Below are 9,851 nucleotides of genomic sequence, written 5' to 3'. Positions count from 1 at the left end.
TCGTCGTCTTTCGGCGACACTACATGTATATAGATAGAAAGTTAGTGTCGTTACAATTCAACGCTACATACATGTATAAAACACTATAGTGGCGCATGCGAACGCCACTACATGGTTATAGCTAGAAAGTTGCACTGCTAATGACCGACACTAACTAAATCATAGTGTCTATATTGGTCGACGCTAAACTTAAACATACTTGTACTCTAGCGTCGGCTTTTGTGTATTAGCGTCACTTTTATGCTTCGTTTAGCCAGTGCTGTACTACTAAGCTCTATGTCTTGCTTCCAGCTTTGACGTTTCTTCCCCGACCCTAACGCTTTGCTGGCGCTAACACACTAGCGTTGATTTTTGGCCTTTTAGCGTTGATTTTTGGCCTTTTAGCAAGGGATTTTAGCTGACGGTAATGGTCTTCATGTGGTATCATTTTGTATTTTGATCACTATCTGCCAACCATTTCGCTCTTGATCTCTGGTACCACATTAATTCCTCCTATTTAAGAATTCTAGTTAACTCTTTTTGAAGCTTTTTTTCCAAACTGATAAATCCTGCTGCTATGAATTCTATTATGGACTCCTTTCAATCTCGCCATGAGCTCTCGTGTTTTTGTGCACAACATGATCAAAAGGTTTGAAATTTCAATCTTTCATGCCTTCTTTGACTTTTAAAAAATTATCCTCCAGTCTTGTTGGTATTTTGGCATAACCTAAAGTTGCCCTATCATTTCTTTTTTATGAGTGATCAAAGGAATCCAATAAATTGCTTGGGTTTCTTTTACTGATATAAGTTATGTCAAAAGGTTTGAAAAAAGCTTTTAATTGAGAGACCTATTGATTTAGAGAAGTTAGTTTAATGTGACAACTTAATAATTCCATATCATTCACGGCCACCAAGAAGTGTATAATATCAAGAATTAACTTCAACATACACATATTATTTTTATTAATAATCAAAAAACACAAAAATGGTTTGAAAGAGACTTGTATATGCATGAACAATACAAAAACTAGGGACACTTGGGTGTTCCTCTCTTAGTTTGCCAATTATTGTATCATGGACATTCTTCCTTATTACCATATGTTCCGGATGGAATACATAAACATTTTGCACAACAAATGTTGCAATAGGTTAGACATGCCTTCTTGTACATAGTTGCTGAACAACGATAATCACATGCACCCGCACATTCTGGAAAGAAATTAATGTTTGAATTTGAATAACATTAGTAAAACTAAATAGCTTTTTTAAAAGAAAATTTTAAAATAAATAGTAGTTAGAATTATTACATTCAGAACGAAGAGAACCTTCTCCACCGGCCTATGAAAAAATATCAAGAAAAATAAACATGTGTTAGTACTTAATAATTTAAGGGAAAACAAATAATACATATGCACTTTTTGAGCTTATTTGAAACCATTGGCATTCATTTTAATAAACTCAAAGATTCATAATGGTGGGAGAGATAGAATCACTCACATAGGCATCTTGGATCACTGAAGTAAAAATAATCATGAGAAGAAATGAACAAATGAATTTAGCCATCGTGGTTTGTTTTTCCTTTCACTCTTGTTCTTGTACAAAGCCTCTGGTTGTGACAGAGTTATATAGAGGCAGATGATAACAAAATACATTGAATAGGGTTTTTAACTTTACGATATCTTAAATGCACTAATTAAATAAAAAACAAAAAATTCAAAAACTATAATACATAAAATGATATATTTTCTTTATAAAAAAAAACGAGTTTACTTTTAAATAAAAAAGTATAAAAAAAAAACTAAATCTTTGACTTTTGAATACCGCTTTCATTACGTTTTTTCAATGGTATTGTCTATTCTCTTAATTTTCAATTATATACATTTATTATTTTCATGTTTTAAAATTTTTTAATTTATCTTTTAAATATTACTAATTAATAATAGACTATAAATAAATAATTTAAAATTATATTTTTAATATAAAAGTATTTATATTTCTTAACTTTCAAAGTAACTAAAAAAATAAAAATAAAGAGACTTATAACTATTATGTGATTTTTTCTCAACTTAATAGGTTCTACTATATATTTATAATAAATGAGAATACATTGTTAAACACGTGATTCCAGGTTAAAAAAAGGGTGAATTATAGCATTTAAAATTGATGATTAATTTTAAAAAATTATTCATTTAAAACTATAATTTTTTTTATAGTATTGAGATAGCACGGGAAAAAATAGCACAAAGAAATAAAACCAAGAAAATAATGTCTTGAAATATGGTTAGAGAGATATCATTAGAATTTATGGTTAGAGAGATAACAACAACGACCACAACAAAGACAACAACAACGACGACAACAACAACAATAACTTTAACAGCAACAACAACAACAACAACAATAACAAAAACAACAACAACAACAACAATAACAAAAACAACAACAACAACAAAGACAGCAAGAACGACATCAAGAACAATAACAACAACAACAACAAGAACAAGAACAACAACAACAATAACAACAACAACCAACAATAACAACAACAAAAAAAATAACAACATCAACAACCATGACAATAGCAACAACAACATCAACAACAATAACAATAGCAACAACATCATCAACATTAATAACAACAACATGAACAACAACAACAACAACAAGAATAACAATAACAACAACAACAGTAACAACAACAACAACATTATCAACAATAATAACAACAATAATAACAACAATAAAAAACAACTACAACAACAACAACAAAAACAACAACAACGACAACAGTGACAATAAAGACAGCAACAACGATAATAACAATACAACGACAACAGCAACAACAACAACAACAACAATAAAAAACAAAACAACAACAACAAACAAAATAACAACAACAACCATAACAACAACAACAATAATAACAACAACAACAATAACAATAGCAACAACAATAACAACAACAGTAGTAATAACACCAACAACAGTAGTAATAGCAACAACAACAAAAATAACAATAATAATTGTAACAACAACAATAATAATAACAACAACAACAAAAGCAGCAACAACAACAGTAACAACAACCACAATAACAACAACAAGGATAACAACAACGACATTAAGAACAACAACATTAACAACAATAACAACAGAAGAAACAAGAACAACAACAGAAACAACAACAATACTAACAAATCAACAACAACCACCATAATAACACAAAAAAAACAATAACAACAGCAATAATAACAACAACAACATCATCAACAACATGAACAACAACAACAACATATACAACAATAATAACAACAACAACAATAACAACAACAACAATAATAATAATAAAAATAACAACAACAACTATAATACTAACAACGGCAAAAACAACAACATCAACACCAACAACAACAAAAATAGCAACAACAATAACAGTAACAACAATAACTGCAACAACAACAACAATAATTACGAGAACAACAACAACAACAACAACAACAACAAAAAAAACAAAAATAATAACGACAATAAAGATAATAACAATCACAACAGTAATAATAATAACAACAACAATAACAACAATGACATCAACAACAACAACAACAACAATCATAATAACAACAACAACATTAACAACAACAACAGCAACAACAAAACCAAAAACAACAACAACAAGAAAAACAACAACAATAACAGCAATAACAATAATAACAGCAACAACAATAACACTGACAAGAAAGATAACAATAAAAACAATAACAACAAACAAAACAACAACAACGACAACCATAACAACAACAACAATAACAATAGATACAACAATAACAACAACAATAGTAATAACACCAACAACAGTAGTAATAATAATAACAACAACAACAATAACAACAACAACAATAACAACAACAACTGTAACAACAACAACAATAATAGTAACAACAACAGCAAAAGCAACAACAACAACAACCATAATAACAACAACAACAAGGATAACAACAACGACATTAAGAACAACAAGAATAACATTAACAATAATAACAACAGAAGAAACAACAACAACAACAACAAAAACAACAACAAAAACAAAAACAACAACAACAACACTAACAAATCAACAACAACCACCATAATAACACCAAAAAAAAAAAAACAACATCAAGAACAACAACAACATCATCAACATCATCAACAACAAGAACAAGAACAACAACATCTGCAACAATAATAATAACAACAATAACAACAAGAACAACAAGAACAATAATAATAACAACAACAATAACTATAATAATAAAAAGAGCAAAAACCACAACATCAACACCAACAACAACAAAAATAGAAACAACAATAACAATAACTACAACAACAACTACGAGAACATCAACAACAACAAGAACAACAATAACAATAAAAACAAAAGCAATAACAACGTTAATAATGACAATAAAGATAACAACAATGACAACAGTAATAATAATAACAACGACGACATCAACGACAACAACAACAACAATCATAATAACAACAACAACATTGACAGCAACAACAGCAACAACAACAATAACAACAACAAGAAAAACAACAGCAACAACAACAACAAGAACAACAATAACAATAATAACAACAACAACACCGACAACAAAGATAACAACAACAACAATAACAAAAATAACAACGACATTAAAGACATAAACAACAACAACAACAGCTCAACACCAACAATAATAATAACAACAACACCCACAGCAACAATAACAATAACAACAACAACAATAATAATGATAATAACAACAACAACAATTAAAACAACAACAACAACAATAACATCATTAACAACAACAATAATGACAACAACAACAATAATAACAACGGGAACAATAACATCAACAATGACAACAAGAACCATAACAAAAATAACAATAACAACAAAAACAATAACAACATTAACAATAACAACAATAATAACAGTAACATCAACGACAACAACGATAATAACAGCAACAACAACAACAATGAAAACAAAGACAACAACAAAAAAACAACCACTACCATAACATCAACAGCAACGACATCAAAGATAACAACAACAATAACAACAACGGCAATAATAACAAAAACAACATCAATAACCACAACAACTACAACAAAAACAACATCAATAACCACAACAACTACAACAACAACAACAACAACAATAATAACAATAATAATAATAACAACAACAATAGTAAAAATGACAACAACAACAACAATAGGAACAAAAACAACAACAACAATAATAACAACAACAACGATGTTGATGAGGACAACAACAACAACAACAATAACAATAACAACAACAACAACTACTACTACTACTACTAACATTGCTAACTTGAATCCATGTTTTCCTTGACTTGAAAGAAATTATGTTTTACTAGTTCGTTTATTGAAAAAATTGTGTTTTTGAGTTTGTTTTAGTGGAATAATAGAGTTTCGTAAATGAAAGAAGAAGTTTGGAGGTAGAAGAAGAAGTTCGGCTAGGGAAAAAGTGAAGGAACATGAAGTATTATATATCTTGGAAATGTAATTTATTTTTAGTTTAAAAATAAAGAAATAAAGGAAAATGACATTTTTCACCACGGTTGAAATTCCAATTGTGGCAAAAAGTAACTTAAAAAAAATAAAAAAGAACATGTATGTATCCAAACCATGGTACCATTAGGAACTTTGACATTCCTGAAAAAGAGGCCTAATGGGACCTTTATCACTACAATAATGACAGGTTGCTTTAAATTAAATATTATTTCTATCTCTTTTATAAAAGCGAGGGTTTTTCTTAAACCAATCCCTGTTTAACATGAAAAAGTAGAAACAATAATAAATAGAGAGATAGCTAGTGTAAATTGTACTTTAAGGTTTTCATTTTCAAGTTTCAAAATTGGACAAGTGTCACTTTTTATCTTTACTACATTTTCAGCTAAAGTATCCGAAGCAATAAATTGCTCACTAACGATAGAAGCATGTTTTTACTGCATGGAATCTAAGGTACTATTAAGATCACAAATATCATTCTCAAGTTTTAAAATAAGTTCTATTTGAAGTAAGATTCTCTTAAATATGCCAAAAGCATCTACATTCATTTCTCTAAATACATTTAACAATTGTTTGTAAAAAGACTTAAAATCAGAAAACAACTCTAACAATCTAAACACTCTTAAATTCATAGACAAATCAAACAAACTAGATGAAAAAAACATAAAAAACATGATTTAATGGGATAACTCGCAGTGACGGCCGAATGTTTCACCAGCGACGTGCGTGATGGCCTTCATCATCAAGGGGAGTAGCTCCGTCGACGAGCTGGTGGCGTGATTGGAGGTATGTGCATTTGGCATATGCGATAAGAGTAGATGTATGGTTAGATTTGGCGTCGCTGGCATCGTGTTTCTACGGTGGTGACGACGGAGCTTTGCCGATGGTCATTCGAGAGGGGCGGCTGAAGCGTTTGAGCCGTTTCGTGTCTCGAAAAACATAATCCTTTACAAGGCGCTCGCACGCTCGCAGAAAAGATGTTAGAACAGGGTCACCACCGAACTTTATTTATTCCAATGAAGGAAAGGGAAACTATCGATACAACCCACAAAAAACAAAAAGAAAACAGTCTTCGCAACCAAATCGAGTTTAGGATTCGATTATGCAAGGGGAACGTATTAGTATAGCGGTACATTCGTGACCGTCGAGCTATGGATAAACCCGACGTCAATTGAAAAAATCATAGTCGCCAACACGCCTTATTTATTTCCAAAGGAAAAGGGAAAAGTACGAACAAAACCCAAAGATAAGAAGTTTTCAAATCAAAACTAATAAAATTCCAAAGATCACAAGTAAGGGGGTTGGTTATACATAGGGAAAGTATTAGCACCCAAAGTGTCCTAGGTACTCCTAGGGAGCCCTTTTTTGTGTGCAAGTGTTTTTGTTGAATAGATGTTTGATAAAAATGGAATGGGGGATGAGAAAAGAATTCATTAATTATATTTTTTTTGTTTGACAAGACCTTCGGTCTTATTCCTACGTACCAACATAAAAATGAGGGATCAAAACCCCGTAGTTCGTGGTAAAAAATTCAAAGAAATTGGTGAATTAATTTTAACAAAGGTTTATAAGAAGAAGGCACAAAATGGCCAAAATATTTGAATGGAGTTGTTAGTTATTTTGTATTTTGAAATTGAGGTCAATATGATTAATTTTATTCACAAGTTCGATCTAAGAAAAAAGTTTGAAAATTCATTGGCAGAAGGCCAAAGTTTCTAATTATTAAAACATGTCTAAGTTAAAAACACAAGCACATAAGATATTTTTTAAAAGAGGGAGAGATTTTGAAATTAAAGATGTGGGAGGAGATAAAGAGACTACCCTAGACAAAAATTAAAAGTTAAGAGTTGAAAAGATCTGACCAATGGGATGCAATCCACAAGACAAGAATGTTAGATAGAAACCCATTTCCTTTGGACTTTTGAGAAGACAATAAGCATAAGTAATATCCAAGAAATTATATGAAGACCAAGGCATAAAATAAAGATAGACATAACATCCAAGCAAGCACTCCAATAGCTAGAAGTCTTTAGTGTCTTCAAATGTATCAGATTAAATATTCCTTGGCAAACTCTTAGAAACAATCATCAGATATCAAATCAGAATAACATCATAATAATTAAGCACAAAGATAAAGTAACAGATGAACCAAGAGAACTCAAGGTTTGCATCAGATGAAAGGCCCATTCAAGGATAGATCAGTCTCAGATAGTGGCATTGGCCAAGTCCTTTAAAGCATAGGGAATGTTGCCTAATTCTAAGTCCAAGAGTTCAGATCAAGTCCAACAGTCCATCAACATATTTTTTTAGAGTTTTTGTTGTTATTAAGTATTTTAAGGCCCTAAGACCACAAACAGAACAAAGATCACAAGTACCCAATATATACAATCATAAGATATGACTCAAGTGAGCAAAGAAAACAAAATAACTGAAACATAAACAAGTTGCATGAAATGATAAAGGTACTTAATTTTAAATTGCATTAAGTAAATGACTTGAAAGTAAAACAATGTTAATAAAAGGTTAGTCAAATTTAGTGAAGGGTTCCATTTGTTTAAGTCATTCTTTGGAGAACACTCGACCATCCATTCACAAGTATGAAGACATGAACCAAGACATCATCCATGAGAAGGGCTCCAACTTGGATAAATCAACAAGTATGCCACTAGCTCTCATGAATGGAAAAAAGGTCAAGTATTCACATAATACCATGAAGAATTGGAGACTTACAATCTCGCTTACTAGAATGCTATGCCTTGCGAGACAAATTTAGCTCTATGTTAAGCAATCGTAATTGGACTTATGTAAAAGTCATAACTATCTAAGGTTGGGCAATAAAGATATTGGTATTAATTTATGTTAGAGACTTGGTACAAAGAACCAAGCTCCTAAAACATACCACTCATAAAAATAAAGTGGGAGGGACCTATCTTAGTATGGCTCATGTTGATTCATCTGACTCAAGGTCATTGATGAATCAACGACAATAACAACAACAATCATAATAACAACAACAACATTGACAGCAACAACAGCAACAACAACAATAACAACAACAAGAAAAACAACAGCAACAACAACAACAAGAACAACAATAACAATAATAACAACAACAACACGGACAACAAAGATAACAACAACAACAATAACAAAAATAACAACGACATTAAAGACATAAACAACAACAACAACAACAGTTCAACACCAACAATAATAATAACAACAACACCCACAGCAACAATAACAATAACAACAACAACAACAATAATGATAATAACAACAACAACAATTAAAACAACAACAACAACAATAACATCATTAACAACAACAATAATGACAACAACAACAATAATAACAACGGGAACAATAACATCAACAATGACAACAAGAACCATAACAAAAATAACAATAACAACAAAAACAATAACAACATTAACAATAACAACAATAATAACAGTAACATCAACGACAACAACGATAATAACAGCAACAACAACAACAACAATGAAAACAAAGACAACAACAAAAAAACAACCACTACCATAACATCAACAGCAACGACATCAAAGATAACAACAACAATAACAACAACGGCAACAATAGCAATAACAAAAACAACATCAATAACCACAACAACTACAACAACAACAACAATAATAACAATAATAATAATAACAACAACAATATTAAAAATGACAACAACAACAACAATAGGAACAAAAACAACAACAACAATAATAAAAACAACAACGATGTTGATGAGGACAACAACAACAACAACAACAATAACAATAACAACAACAACTACTACTACTACTACTACTAACATTGCTAACTTGAATCCATGTTTTCCTTGACTTGAAAGAAATTATGTTTTACTAGTTTCGTTTATTGAAAAAATTGTGTTTTTGAGTTTGTTTTAGTGGAATAATAGAGTTTCGTAAATGAAAGATGAAGTTTGGAGGTAGAAGAAGAAGTTCGGCTAGGGAATTTCATCTGATCAGTACTATTCATCCATCTTGAGGGATGAAATGTACATTTCATCAACCCCCTAAATCCAATAGTATTGATTAAATAAAAGTTCAAATCAACCATGACCAAGGCCAAACAGAAATTCAAACATCACAAAGTCAATCAAATGGCTCAACAATATTTTTAAATAATTAAACAATTAAAATGAATTAAAATGCATTTTTCAAAAGTAAAAACCTAAAATCCCTTCAAATCACCAAATAAATGGCCAAGGGATTTATCCTAGGTCAAACAAGGTCAAAGGACCTTAGACAAAAAAATTAGAA

At 30.5% G+C, this 9,851-nt stretch overlaps 1 long non-coding RNA gene across 1 annotated transcript; it reads right to left on the bottom strand.

Moving 5' to 3' along the window:
- Window positions 1–913: 913 nt before the first annotated feature.
- Window positions 914–1,586, bottom strand: LOC127121393 (uncharacterized). The gene is made up of 3 exons (XR_007803439.1): window positions 1,477–1,586; window positions 1,287–1,317; window positions 914–1,188 (listed from the first exon to the last, which is right to left on the bottom strand). It is a non-coding gene; the product is annotated as an uncharacterized LOC127121393 (long non-coding RNA).
- Window positions 1,587–9,851: the final 8,265 nt, after the last annotated feature.

This window comes from Lathyrus oleraceus, chromosome 2 (assembly GCF_024323335.1).
Source record: "Lathyrus oleraceus cultivar Zhongwan6 chromosome 2, CAAS_Psat_ZW6_1.0, whole genome shotgun sequence".
In the NCBI taxonomy this organism is placed as follows: Eukaryota; Viridiplantae; Streptophyta; class Magnoliopsida; order Fabales; family Fabaceae; genus Lathyrus; species Lathyrus oleraceus.
Note: the sequence above shows the minus strand (reverse complement) of the source record. Positions and strands in the feature narration are given on the sequence as shown.